General features: G+C 41.6%; 1 pseudogene; it reads right to left on the bottom strand.

Moving 5' to 3' along the window:
* Nucleotides 1-2,800: 2,800 nt before the first annotated feature.
* LOC101081063 lies at nucleotides 2,801-3,035 on the bottom strand (annotated as a pseudogene).
* Nucleotides 3,036-5,694: the final 2,659 nt, after the last annotated feature.

Genomic DNA, 5,694 nt, shown 5'->3' on the forward strand with positions numbered 1-5,694 from the left:
GACTCACCCTGGTGAAAGGCGGATACCACTTGCCAAATCACAACAGTCCTTACTGTGTCATAGGAAAAGAAGTCCCAAATCTCAAAGGTACGATTTCCACAAAACAAACAATTCAAAAGCTAATGCCTTAGAGCAACTAAGAATCAAGGCTTGATTTTTTTATGTAGTTTTTACAAATTACTATGTGTCAGATTTTTTAGAAAGTGTCTGTGGAAGCACAATATAAAACCTTGCAAATCAAACGCACTTGTATTTTATTCATCGTGCTTCTTTTTTTTTTTTTTTTTTTTTTAATTTGGGCACATTACGTATCTTTTTGGACTCTCAGGATTTCTTTTCCAAAATGTAGATAATAATTACCAAAAGGATTGTTCCAAAGATTAGATGATGAGTAGAAAGTGCAGAATATAGTGTCTGGCACATGGTAGATATTTAATAAATGTTAGTGCCCTGCCTTTCTTTTTCGTTGTCAGTGGTGATCTAAAAAATATGAATAGAGTGGGAGAAAAAGTATTTTTTTAAACTTGGCTCAGGTTTGACTTGCCTCCTTTCAAAGACACAAATACAGTCCTTCATTTTGTTTAGTTTTGTTTTTAATGGAAACACCGTGGTAGAGTTTTCAGTTGTGGAAGGTGAGGCCCTCGTTGGGGAGCTTTTAAAAAATCCTGGTGTCTACATTCTATCCCCAGACACTCTGATTACTTGGACTAAAGTATAGCTTAGGCATTAGGATTTTGTTCAGTACAATTTAATGCAATAAACTGCACACTTCAGTCAGTTTTGACAATTGATTATTCTCTTATAACCACCACCCTTATTAAAATAACTTTCCCATTACCCGGTAAGTGTCCCTTTCTTGTCACTTTGTCCCACCTCCACCCTCGGTAACAGAGGCTCTGATTTATATCAGCAGAGATTAGTTCTGACTGTTTTTCGAATTTCATATGAAATTTGCAAATAGAACCAAATAGTACGTACTCATTTGTACTCAATGCACCATTCTTGAGATTCATCAATGTTGATATCTCTATCAGTGGTTCTTCTTGTTATTATGCACAAAATACCACAATTTGCTTATCCATTCTCCTCTCGGCTGATATTTAGTTTGTTTAATGGTTTCACTGTATGAATAAAGATGCTATTAATGTTCTTGAATAAGTCTTTTGTGAACATACATTTTCTTTCTCTTGGGTATGCTTAGAAGTGGAACTCCTGGGGCGCCTGGGTGGCGCAGTCGGTTAAGCGTCCGACTTCAGCCAGGTCACGATCTCTCGGTCCGTGAGTTTGAGCCCCGCGTCAGGCTCTGGGCTGATGGCTCAGAGCCTGGAGCCTGTTTCCGATTCTGTGTCTCCCTCTCTCTCTGCCCCTCCCCCGTTCATGCTCTGTTTCTCTCTGTCCCAAAAATAAATAAACGTTGAAAAAAAAATTAAAAAAAAAAAAAAAAGAAGTGGAACAACTGGGTTTTAGAATGGGTATATTCTTTATAGTAAACTGCCGAACAGTTTATCAAAGTGGCTGTACCCTCATATATCCCACTAGCAATGTATGCAAGTTCCAGGTGTTCTACATCATTGCTAATACTTGGGATCATGTCATCCCTTAAAATTTGGCCATTCTGGTTGGTATGAAATGGTACCCTATGGTGGTAGTGGTGGTGGTGGTTGTTAATTTAATTTCTTTATTTTAAGCAATCTCTACACTCAACTTGGGGCTTGAACTCACAACCCTGAGATCAAGAGTCACATGCTCCGCAGATTGAGCCAGCCAGGCATCCCTCATGGTTTTAATTTGTGTTCCCTGACGAATGATGAGGTATCCATAGGAATTTACGCAGTATTTTCACAGACACCTATGGTTACTATTTTATGTGCTTACTAATGATTCATGTATCTTCTTTTTTGAAATGTCTGTTTTGAAATCTTGTCTTTTCTCCATTTTTATTTACTTATTTTTTTTCCTAGAAGTTATCAGCATTTGTTTCCTGGGTCCTAGTTATCACTTATCTTGGTCGGAAGGACAGAGAGTTGATCAGACAGTTTTAAGCACAACAGCCCTTCTCTAGAAATGGATCTGCGGAGCTCCATGAGGGAACAGCAAAGCTGCATAGATGGCCAGTTTAGCTTATAACGCCTAAAAAAAGAAAAAGAAAAAGAAAAGTCAGCTCCCTCCCTCTCTGCTAAAAAAAAAAAGGTTTAAAGTTTTTAAAAAGTTTACGTCGGGCTCTGGGCTGATGGCTCAGAGCCTGGAGCCTGTTTCTGATTCTGTGTCTCCCTCTCTCTCTGCCCTTCCCCCGTTCATGCTCTGTCTCTCTCTGTCCCAAAAATAAATAAACGTTGAAAAAAAATTAAAAAAAAAATAAAGTTTTTAAAAAGTTTAAAAGTGTTTTTTTTTTAAAAGGGGTACGAAGGTAATGACCCAGAAGGTTGAACATGGAGAAGCGGAGACAGAGCTGGGATGTGGTTGCTGCCCAGGCCGCCTGTGGGGGCACATTCCTGGTGGTGGGGGTGGGGGGGGTGGGTTGTTTACCCGGGTGCCCACTGAATAAATCTCATCCCGCAGCCACAAGGTCTTGAAAGTGTACCAGTGCAAGATGAGAGGTCGTGGGCAAGTAGAACCTGAGGGTGCCGGTGGAGAGCTTTCCCAGGGTAGGGGCCTCAGTGGCCTCTGGGGGTGCCTTTTCACTCTGGCCTGGCCTGCCTGAGACAGGGGCACAGAGAAGAGGCAGCCGGGCCAGTGTCAGGGCTCCCTGACCAGGCAGGGTCAGCAGGTGTCTCTTCCACCCTCCATGGGCGTGTCAGACTTAAGACAAGGTGGTGTCATTGTTGCTCTCAGGCTGGTTGCTAGCTTCTCTGTCTGGGGTGCCTGCCTCTGCCTGTCCATCTGCCCCCTTGAGTGCCAACTCGCCCATGTCTTCTGCCAGCTGCCTCACACTCACAGCCTCCGAGTCCCCCTGGATGTCAAGACCTTGTTCCAAAGGCCTGGCCTGGTCTGTCACAGGATATGCAGACCGAGTAGGAAGACTTGACCCCCATCATGCCTGTTTAGTTTCTTTTTCTTACTTGGCATCTCTTCAGATTTTCACCGTTGACCAATCAGTATGGAAATTCTGGAAGGCTCAGTAGCCCTGAAGCAGCCGACTTGGGCGGGTATTTATTTGGTGGTAGGGGTGGGGGATGGGGTAACGGGCTCATGTAGGAGCTTGAGTAATTCTCCTTCCTCTGCCATCAACCCTTTCTATCATTTCACTTTGAGCCTTCTTCCTTTTCTTCTGGAGAGATTTGGTAATGAAGCCTTCACTCTCAGCTCCAGGCTGGTTCTTTTCTCTATTAACAAAACAAAACAAAACAAAACAAAACAAAACTGGTTGTTTTTTGTTATTGATTTAGAGGAATTCTTTAGCTGACTCCTGTTTGTGCTGCCCTGTACCTGCTTTTGTTATTCTTATACAGTCAGGAAGAGTTTGTAATTTACACAGCCTGGTGTTGGTACCGCTATGAAGAATGAAGGGGAGAAAGAATATGGGCGTGCAGAGGTACAAAGAGTCAGAAAGGAGAGCAGCCTCAGAGGTCTGATAGTGTGCAGAGTGGACAAGAGGAATCAAGCTGGTGACAGGGAGGCCAAGTGAACCATAGAAGGAGACTTCCAGCCACTCTTAGGAGGAGCAAGACCACAGAAATCTTGGTGGAGAGGTGTTGGAACTTCCACACGGCCCTGAGAACCAGGATCCAGATTTTTTTTAAATATGGAGATATTTATATATTCTCTCTCTCTCTCTCTTTCTCTGTGTGTGTGTGTGTGTATATATATATATATATATATATGTATATATATATGGAGATATCTATATTTATCTATAGAGATTATAGAGATATAGAGATATATAGAGATATCTCTATTTTATATATATACACACACATACAATATATGAAGATATATACACAATATGTAATATATAACATAAAAGACAATATATAAAATATAAAACTATAATGTGTAATGTGTAAGAATATATAAAATGCCAGAAGACTGGCCTACTTCTGTGTCAAAGATACAATTCGGGCGCTTTCATAAGCGATTCAGAAGACAATACGTGGCTCAACTTCTACCTCGCTGTGAACTCCCCAAATGTGGCAACAAATCCTTTTAGAGTTTCTTAGAACAGAGAAAATCCAACTGCAATGCTACAGAATATTGGCTTCTCTCTTGTGTTCTTCTTGGTTCTTCTCTCAGCAATCTTTTGCTGTGGTTTCTTAGGTTACAGGTACAATTAGTGAGTGAAGTCTTTAATGTATGGGTAGATGCTTATTATTATTATTGGCTTTAATGTGACTATGGCTAAGTCTTATTTCTGGACTTCAGTCATTACTGTCATCATTAGATATGCTGATCATCAGTCATTCCAGGGCCAAAACCAACAGAACACCAGCAACTGAAATTCCAAAGACAATATGATCAACTCTGTTATTCAGGAACTCATTAATTCAAACCCCCAACTTAGAATTTATTAGAATTCCCCAATTGGATGTGCATTCGAGTTTAACTTTGTTGTGTCAGTAGCAAAAGACTTTGCAAAGCAAAATAATAAGCAAGAACAAGATTGCAGGAGGATGTTCACCCAACTAAAGAAAACAGTAGGATGAGAACATTGGGAACTCATTAGAAGTTTCCATTTACTTAAACAATTAGAAGCATGCACACACACACAAAGATACCACACTGTATTTTGCCCGTTTATTTTTCTCTCTGTTTTCCTCGTTAGACAGGGCTTTGTTGAGGGATAGGCACAATGTTTATGCACAGAACTATGTTAGCTAAATGAGTACGTCTTTCCATGCTGCATGGATGATTTAGGTGTTAGTCATACCCCTCAGTTCTTTACCTATGTGTGTGTGTGTGTGTGTGTGTGTGTGTGTGTGTGTGTGTGTGTAAAACTTTGTCAGGAGGGTCCACTCAACCAGAGTTACTAGTGTAAGAGTTTTGTTGGGGATAATTGCCTGTAGAAGATACAAGGGGGGAAAAACATCATTGTGCTAGAAGAGCCTCAGACCATGATGTAAATCTGAGAAAGTCTTGGACAATGCACAGGGAATCTCTGGAATAAAGATTGCCCATTAGAAGAGTGCCATTTCGGGCAAAAACAGCCAGACCCTAGTATCTCCACCATATTTAGTTGTTGGCTGGGGCTGCTGAAAAAAGAGCATGGCCTCAGCTCAATAGCTGAGACAGATCCTGAAGAGGCCCACAACCAGAAGCTGTCAGCTAACTGTACTCCTGGTAGGCAAGCATCAACTTCTTTCTTGAAGGAAATCTGAGTGCCTTTGTAGTTGCCACAACTCCCACAGTAATAACTGTCCCTCATAACACAAGTTCAGATATGAGGCAATTGACCTTGCCACTTCCCAAATCATCACCCCATCTCTCCTCTGAGAAGGTATGTATAGAAAACAAAGAAGAAGGTATGCATAGGAAGGCAGAGAGTTCTGTTTTACAAAGGCCACCTGATGTGCCCAGTATCAGGTCACCCAGTTGGAAGAGTCTGCAAATTGTTACTGTTATTTACCACCAGTTGCAAGTCCCAAACACAGCCAGGGCAGAGACAGGTTGGGATGGCATCAACCGAATACTCCCTGGCTGGCTGCTCTGGTTTGCCCTGATCATTTCAGTAACCTCACAGCACCAAGGCACCATACCACA

This window comes from Felis catus, chromosome C1 (assembly GCF_018350175.1).
Source record: "Felis catus isolate Fca126 chromosome C1, F.catus_Fca126_mat1.0, whole genome shotgun sequence".
NCBI classification, from domain to species: Eukaryota; Metazoa; Chordata; class Mammalia; order Carnivora; family Felidae; genus Felis; species Felis catus.